The 9,703-nt window shown below is 37.0% G+C and overlaps 1 long non-coding RNA gene across 1 annotated transcript; it reads left to right on the forward strand.

The window, feature by feature from the left end:
• The first annotated feature begins 937 nt into the window (after positions 1-937).
• Positions 938-9,325, forward strand: LOC127454079 (uncharacterized). The gene is made up of 2 exons (XR_007899490.1): positions 938-1,084; positions 8,456-9,325. It is a non-coding gene; the product is annotated as an uncharacterized LOC127454079 (long non-coding RNA).
• The last annotated feature ends 378 nt before the right edge of the window (positions 9,326-9,703 follow it).

The raw sequence follows: 9,703 nt of genomic DNA on the forward strand, positions 1-9,703 counted from the left end.
GTTTTAAAGACAGTATAATGAACTAAGCTCAGACAAGCTTAAACAAGCGCGCTCCGGTCCGGAACTGGACCACGGATCGTTTCTGATGATCGCTGATGTGTTGTTAAACTCACCGCTGAGTTTTGCGCAGAGAGAGCTCAGATGTTTAGACCCTGACGAAATTTTAACAAAATCCGTCGGAGAGTCAGATAAATTGGCGGTCCGCATTAAATCATCCACTGTATTACATTAAATAAAGAAATTACATCGTACCGGGAGACTCTGAAAAGTGGTGGTATGCAAGAAAAACTGCTGGTACTTTGTTGACTAATTTAGAGAAGTGCAGGTACTTCGTACCGGTGAGTACCAGCCCACTTCAAGCACTGCGTTTACTACGTGAAAATGCTAGTGAGGTGTTTTTTCTGTCACTCTAAATCGTTTTTTCCGACACCCGCGGAGGTAAATTGGACCTGGCAGATCACATTCAGATATGACACACTACACGTTTTCATGATATAAGAGTTTAATTGTTATATGTGTAATTCTGCTTAATTTGTAGGTTTCAACTTGTTAATACTTTGTTAAAATGTGTAGTTGATATGAAATTTCTAACAGTGACAGCTCGTAGTACTATTTCACATGCAAGTTCAACATTAAAGAAAATTACACTTGTAATTTTAATTTGTCACCTTAAATTTTTTAGAGGCTTACGTGTGATAAAAATTGTTGTAAACGGAATATAAAATAAAACATACACTTTCGGGTGTGTGTGTAAATATAGTTGCACCCCTCCCCCATCCCGATTTAATGCTCAAAAAAATCTGCTAGCCTTAAAGCTACACTATGTAACTTTTGGCCCTCTAGCGGTTATAAAATGAAACTGCATGTGTCTTGCGGAAGAACATTATTTTGGCAATGATGTAAGTTGTGCTTCGGCTGTGCTCAGATGAAAGTGGTTCAAGGCCCCAGTGTACACATGGATACAGGACATCTTATCAGAGCGATTACGAAATAACGAATACGGGGCATTTTATCAGAGTGAATGTACAAATAAATAATGAAAGAAAGGAAAAGACGGATATCTGAAAACATGTCATCTGAGCAGGTAAGTGCCATATCTTATGCTGTTGTTTTGACTTGTGCTAGCAAGTGAAAATTTCTGCACCAATTACAGGGTAAATATTGTATTTCACTACACACACACAGATGTGTGTGTGTGTGATTACACAACTATACATAAACCATATCAATGAAATATCTTACCTGTTGAGTAAGAAAAAAGGCATCTCTGGGTCGCTTTTAAATCCTTTATGATCTCGGAGTTGTCACCACCTCTGATAAGCCAAGCCGATGTTGATTTGGGTTTTATTACAGACTCTGTCACTTTCCCTTTTTGCTTGTAGACTCTGCTCTGTTCGGGTTTTCTTTGTTTTTACAACCGTTGATTCTCCGGAGGTTTGCCGTTTTGAATGATCCATGGTCAATTTTTCTCGTTCGTTGTGACAACAGACTTTCAGCTTCACGCTACTCCCACACACGCGCTACAGTAGCCAGATCTTATTTTCCCTGTGTATAGATATGATGTGAACACGCACGGGTGAATGACATATGTATGCAATTTTCCATGAAATCTGTCCTGACAGCTCTAAAATATAAATCATTATTATAGGTTTATCAAAGTTTATTTGAGTAAAGCCATGGTTTGGAAGATGGATTTTTGTTACACTCTCTTATTGATAACATTTTGTTGTTTCTTTAACAAAAAAAAGTCACATAGTGTAGCTTTAACTATAACGCGATGGGTGAATGACATGAGAAGATGGTCAGAAGCGTCATACGAGATATTTTAATGACTTTGTGTTATCACTTGGAGTTTCATGAGCACCAGAGTCATCTCAGTACGTCCACAGTTTGAAGGTAGGATCTTGTGTATTTATGAATGGAGTACTCTTGTTTTAAAATCTACCCGCTCCGCTTCCAGTTGTTATGATATCCCCTGAACACTTTAAAATACTCATGATAGGTTTTGACAACTTTATAACCTGTAAATCCTCTTCACTAGCTAATTACACATTGACATCAACACCATAGATATCGATACAGAACCGCCAGGATGGAAGTTCTGAGACAAAATTTCAAGATGGCTGTGCTCTAGTTTCTCTGGCGCATAATAAGAATGTTACTAAGGCTATATGAACGACTTCTCAACTGCCCAATCGCAGACTGCTTGTAAGTTGCTCTTAGTAGCCAATCCGAATGCAGGAGCCAGGACCTGCCAGAAAACGGATGGGGAAAAAAATAACGCAGTTGAGCGAGGTCAGTAGAGCGTGATCCTGTTTCTATTGCACCTGCAATATATTCACAATATATTCACTATACTCACATTCATCTATATCACATCTTACACGACTTGGTTTTTGAATTAAAATGTATTTTTAATTTCTGAAATATATATATAAAAAAAAAACAATCAACCTCCTTTGACACTGGACAGACTTCAACTTATGTTACCAGCATGCCTACCTTAAAGAGGCCCTATTATGCTTTTTGGAATTGTACCTTTTTTTTAATGTGTAATATAGCTGTTTGTGCATGTAAAAGGTCTGGAAAATTACAAAGGACAAAGTCCATGCAAAAGGGAGTTATTCTCTCTCACAGACAACACTGCTCAAGAACTACAAGAAACGGCTGGATTGTAGTCCAACCATTTCTTCCATAAAGTATCTACATCACTATGTAACACATTTGCATAATGCCCGCCTAAGGGCTACTTTGGCCCACCCTCAAACAAATGTAGTTATAGCCGGGGCCAGGTCGAGAAGATGCTGTTTTCTTCACTGCAAAAGCAAAACCTCTTTGTTTGGACTTCAAAAGGCAGACGAATTGAAGAATCAGTGGTTAAAATTTATTTTAATTTAGCAGTACAACCACAACCAATGCCAGATTTTCAAGACGGCTACTCCTGAAAGATGGTGCATTTCCCACTTTGTTGGGACAATCTGGTGCTTCAGGATCACAACCTGTAAGTATGCTTGATTATTTGTGGATTTATCTGCTACCGAGAGTTCAAATGCGAAGTTTTGTGTTGTAGCTACGGTGAACACCCAGTGCACAGCTTTAGACCTCTGCTAACCTGCTAGCTAATGTTATTGTGTTGAAATAGTTTTTGCAAATCAGCTGCGGGCCCACTTTTACCTACAATTGTGTAGAATTATGCAGATTGTTTGTCATTCTTTCTATCATAAATAGTGATCAAGTGTGGAGATCGATTTATTTTTACAAACGGTCATTTTAAATCTGCAATCCACGGTAGTGCTCGGCAAACTTGCTATGTTATGTTATTGTTTTGGTAAGAATTTACTATTCAGCTGTGGGCCGGCTTTTACCTAAAACTGTGTAACAAAATGGTGGATCTCAAGAGTCTTATATAACTATATAATTACAAGCTCTAATGTTATGACCACTATCCACAGTAGTCCGTGGCTAACTTGCTCACTAACTGAGAGTAAGCCTCTGTTCTCCATTCATAGCTCTGGCAAAAAAAGTTCGGCTACACCCATTCCAGCAAAAGATGACTAACTTAGATGCACTACTTGTCTTTTACTTGAAGCTTTGTTAGGCTCACAATAATCAACAGTGTACTTGTAAGAAAGCTACAAAATCAAAACTTACCACTGTGAAACGTCCTGTTCAATATGTGCTTGCGAAGGTGGTTCGGGTCGATCAGCTTGTTCTACCAAACTTTCATTATCGAACTCGGATTCAAACTGGTATGGCAAAAACTGACTCCATTGTTACCATAGTTACAATAGTGTTTACAGCTGCTCAGGAAGCCTGAAACTCCGTTATGGTAAGGGGCGTTACATTTCCGACACGCTCTGCGCGGTTGACCAATCACAACAGACAAGGCCAGCTGATCAATCAGAGCAGACTGAGCTTTTCGGAAAGTGGGGCTTTAAAGAGACAGGACCTAAATCAGAGCGTTTGAGCCAGAGGATGAAAATAGGTTTAGCAGAAATGTACAGTATGAGAAAAATAATGTGTTTATTTTTTTTAATTTTTTTTTAACATTAAAGCATGTAAACCTATTCTAGTAGACCCCGAAAATAAAATCATGAACCTGTAAATTAGCATAATATGGGCTCTTTAATGAATCACGGCAAAGCACTTGCACTAGGCCACATCTCAGCCTGCTTTACATATAAAGGTAGGGCTACAAAACATTAGATCTCTTTCAACCAAAGAGCTAATTATAAATGAAATGATTACAAATCATAGTTTGGATGAACTCTGTTTGACTGAAACCTGGCTTAAACTGGATGAGTATATTAGTTTAAATGAATCTACTCCCCCAGGTTATTTTTTATAAACATGAGCCTCGTCTGAAGGGTCGAGGAGGAGGTGTTGCTGCAATTTACAGTGAAGTTTTCTGTTACTCAGAGGACAGGATATAAGTTTAAGTCTTTTGAACTAATGATGCTTAATGTGACACCGTCAGATACAAATAAAAAAATCTCTGTTTTCTTTTGCCCTTGCTACAGTATAGATCACCCGGGCCGTATTCTGATTTCTTTGGTGAATTTGCTAATATTCTATCGGATCTAGCTACTGTGGATAGAGCTTTAATTGTTGGTGACTTAAACATTTACATAGATAATGAAAATGACACATTGGGATTAGCATTTATCAATATTATCTCTCTTGGAGTCAGACAAAATGTGACAGGACCAACTCATTGCCATAATCATACGCTAGATTTAATTCTGTTACATAGAGTTGATGTTGATACTATAGAAATTCTACCGCAGAGCGATGACATCTCAGATCATTACCTCATCTCTTGTTTGCTGCGATCAGCTAATGTTGCTCAGTCTACACCATGCTATCGTTCAGGTAGAACTATTCTTTCGAACAATAATGATAGCTTCACTAATAATCTTCCAGATTTATCTTCAGCTGTGTCTCTACATTAGGGGCAGAGGTGGCGCTGTTGTGCAAATCACATGGCATCATCATACATTTATTTTAAGAATAATATATTTTCCGCAACTTAAACATGTTTTATGTCCATTATACAAGAAAAAAATATATATTATTTTAAGAAATTCTACTATTATTTAGGTATGTTGCATAAAAGCCATTTAATCGTTCTTATTTGCTATGCGTGGGGCTAGCCCTTCATCCTCAATGTTAATTTTGGCTGAAATGATTAGTCGACGTTATCAACAATGTTGATAATCAGAAATTGTCTACAAAAATTTCCGTGGTTGAATAGTCGTTTGATCTCATTAAACGTAACATAAGATCACATTAAACTCTAATGATGACACGTGAGAGAAGCACTGCAGTTCGTGCCTGACTGAGGAGAGGAAGAAAACAGCTCACAGTCCAGATGCACTCTAAAATTTCCAAACAGCTTCAGGTGATGTAGATCGCAAAGTATGAGGGAATAATACAAAATAAGTAAATACAGAAGCACTCTCATTGTGGAATAAGTGGAGCTGGAGCTCTCACTCTGCTTAAGCAAAACTTGCGTGTCAAGCGTCTTTAAAGGAAACACCCCTGTGTTACATCTTTAATGCAGTTATATTTGATGCGTTTTAGCTTTATTAAAGTTCAAATAATAAGGAAGCAGGTCATGAAAATAACTACAAACTCTGAAACTGTAATTTCTCTGTGCGGTCAGCGCCTCTTCTATGAGTTGCACGAAGTGTCCCGATCTAATGGGGAGAGACTGAAACTGCATCCGACTGATGCACACTCTGTTTCAATTTTTACTGAATTAAACTTAATAAAAAGTTTTTTTTTTTCCTTTAATTCATTGAATGTCATTTAGAGGTATTTTTAAAAGATGATTTTGTCCTCTGTATTGTTAGCAAGCACATTTAATACAACCTTTTAAGTTGGGGCACAAGCTGAATAGTCAGTTAAGAGCTAATGATTCATCGTTGCAATAATCGCAAAATAGTCGAATAACCGTTTTAATAATTGTTAGATTAGTCGATTATCAAAATAATGGTTAGTTGCAGCCCTAATGTTAATCAACGTAGATCTGGAGAACGCCATGCGCATGTGTAACGAGCGTTCAACGACAGCCCGAGGGGCTCATTTGCCTTTGCCCCTGATCCAATCAAAAACTTCAATCATATTTGTCACACTGTTGACATGAGCATCAGAAGTTACCAGGTGCAGAGTAGACCTGCGTAGTGAACTTCACTGGTAAGTTTTAAAAGCTATTTTTTTTTCCCTAATGTGCTGCTGGGTGGATTAGTTAAAGTGCACCGTTCATCATTTCATTGAATTGTATGCCATTGCGTTGAGGTGCTGTGATGTTGGTGCATTGGTTATTATTAGATTACAATGACTACTAAATATTGGGAGTCTGTCATCGTTTTGATTTTTGTTATGCTGTGCTTTAGAGTTAGTGAGATAATATGCACACGCTTTGATGATTTGCCTATATGTGGTTTACTTTAACGTTTACTTGAGCTTTCTGATTTGAATGTGCATGTCTTAGTGGTGTTTTGTGCTGAGATTAAATCATTAGGAATGTTTGTGTGGTATCATGTTCAGAGGTTGCGCTAGAAAAAAGTCTTTATTCGTCACTCTCTGTATAATTTCTGTCATGATCTATTTTTATCAGTCATGCTTGTTTTCATTTAGGGCATTGAGGGGCATAGCATCCATTATAATGGCACAAAAGTAACAGTAGATAGGCTTTTATGATAGATTTGACTCCCCTTGAGTCCGGTGAAACCAATGAGTTCTAGTGTGATACTTCTGCCTGCATACACACATGCACAAGTTCACAGAACTTTATGGTCCCTGATGTGAACATAAAATGTAACATGAGAAGTACATCTGTGACAGAATTTGGAATTATTTGTCAATGTTTCAAAGATCGGTCAAATAATTGATTGTTAAGTGATTCTTTGTGCCTCACACTAAATAATGACCCTGAGACACCACTGTTTATCTCATATACTCAGTAAGCCAAAAAGTCTAGAAGAACTTAATGTAATAACAGAAAATATAAATACAGTTTTCACTATCACTCTTGAAAGTCATTTCTACAGAGAAATAGTATATATGAACAATTTCAGTCAGGATTTAGGCCCCATCATAGTAAAGAGACTACACTTATCAGAATTACAAATGACTTGCTCTTATCATCTGATCACGGCTGCATTTCTCTTCTAGTTCTTTTAGATCTTAGTGCTGCCTTTGATACCATAGATCACAACATTCTCTTGAATAGTCATGAGAATTATGTTGGTATTTGTGGACTTGCATTAGCATGGTTTAGGTCCTGTTTAGCAGACCGCTACCACATTGTCTGTGTAAACGAGGAATTGTCAAATCAAATAAAAGTTAAGTATGGAGTGCCACAGGGATCAGTTTTAGGACCTCTGCTCTTTTCTCCATATATATGCTTCCCCTGGGAGATATTATCTGGAATCATGGAATAAGTTTCCACTGTTATGCCGACGATACCCAACTTTATATTTCTTTGAAACCCAACAAAATTTCACAATTCTCCAAATTAGCAGAGTGTATCAATGAAATCAAAGGTTGGATGGCCAGAAATGTCCTTCTACTCAATTCCGACAAAACAGAGGTACTAATTATTGGATCAAAATCCTCTAAAAAAAAAAGCTGCTAAAATATAATTTGACTCTCGATGGATGTACTGTTACTCTGTCTTCTACAACGAAGAACTTAGGTGTTATATTTGATACCAATCTGTCTTTTGAAAATCGAATTTCCAAAGTTTGAAGAATAGTATTCTTCCACCTCAGAAATATTGCTAAGTTATGATACATGCTCTCTGTTTCTGGTGCCGAAAAACTAATTAATGCGTTCATGACCTCAAGACTACATTATTGTAATGCATTACTGGGAGGATGTCCAGCAAGTTCAATAAATAAACCTCAATTGGTTTAAAATGCAGCAGCCAGAGTGCTGACTAGAATCAAGAAATATGACCATATTAGCCCCATTTTATCATCGTTACATTGGCTACCTGTTAAATTTTGTATTCATTTAAAAATTTCGTTAACTAGTAACAAAGCTTTGAATGGTCTAGCTCTGCAGTACTTAAGTGACCTTCTACCACGCTATATTCCATCACGTTCATTATGATCACAAAATTCTGGCCTGTTAATAGTTCTTAGAATATCAAAATCCACAAAAGGAGATAGATCATTTTCCTATTTGGCTCCTAAACTATGGAATAGTCTCCCTAACACTGTTCAGGATGCAGACATACTCAGTTTAAGTCTAGACTAAAGACTTATATATTTAGCCAGGCATATACTTAATTCATCCATCAACTTACAAATAGGCTGCTTTAGTTAGGTCTGCCGGAACCAGAAACATTTATCATGGTCTATAACTCTGCAAAAAATTGAATGGCATCTACGTTAATATTATTCTATTTGTTTCCCTGTCTCAACCTCGGGATTCATATCCCAAGGTTACCAGAGCCGGCCAGATCCAGCTCCGTTCCTGCTTGGTGTTGGACTCCACTTCTACGTGTCTCTGAGTGATGATGACTAAATGCAGCCGGTGCCAGCCAGACATCACTTCAGTCTATTACAATGGACTTCAGGGGATGAACTGATGCCAACTCCAACCATAAGACATGGGATAGTTCATATGCCACTGCCTAAACCTTGGACTTAGGATAGACCTCACCGAAATGTACTGCCGGCTGAACTGCAATGCACCTCACTGATCTCTGCCTGCATCATCTTGGTCTAATTATGGAGTACACTCTTAAAATGGAATACATAGACTATCAATTAATTGCCAACAAAAGCTTTCATCAGCCAGCTAACAAACTTCTGTAGTTAATCCAGGATGAACTTCAAAAGCATTAGTCATTAATCTTACAGTTCATACAAAATCTTCGTTTAAACACTGGCCTTTAACACTTAGTTTACTAATTTTAAACCATGACTTGCACTGCACATAAAAAACGAATTATATTCATATGCATTATATTCATGCTGTTTAGCCAGAGGCGAACTGGCCCCCACATTGAGCCTGGTTTTTCCCAAGGTTATTTTTCTCCATTAAAAATAGTTTTGTGTTTTGTGTTCCTTGCCACAGTCGCCTTCGGCTTGCTCACGGGGGTTCTAAATACAATTATTATTTAATTATTGATTTTTTACACATTTTACAATCAAATTTAATTAAACTACACAATGATGACTCAAAGACTTTAAAGATATTACAGTTTCATTTTCTGTTAATGCATGATTTTCTGTAAAGCTGCTTTGAAATGATGTGTGTTGTGAAAAGCGCTATACAAATAAAAATGACTTGACAACAGCAAAAATTATACTGTGGGTGCAGTGTTGGGTGTAGTTACTGTACTCTAATTATTTTTAAGTTAAAAAGTATGGTAATGCATTACATTTTAAATTCTTGCAGTCAGATTACAGTTACCTTCTTTCAATTAATTTAATTACTTTTAAGTGAATTATAGGGTTATGCTTATTTCTAATATATAATTTATGTAGAATATATGAATTATGGCCCCATAACGAGTCATTGTGAAGGAGAAATGTGAGGTGCTGAGTGTATGACTTGTGTGTAACAATGAACAAGAAAGAAATATAGACATTATATTGAATTTGTTGAGCAGAAAAGTTTTTAGAAAGTAACTTAAAAGTAAAGTGATTAGTAATGTGATTACTTTTCAATTAAGTAATAAGTA

The sequence above is a fragment of the Myxocyprinus asiaticus genome, chromosome 16, assembly GCF_019703515.2.
Source record: "Myxocyprinus asiaticus isolate MX2 ecotype Aquarium Trade chromosome 16, UBuf_Myxa_2, whole genome shotgun sequence".
Classification (NCBI taxonomy): Eukaryota; Metazoa; Chordata; class Actinopteri; order Cypriniformes; family Catostomidae; genus Myxocyprinus; species Myxocyprinus asiaticus.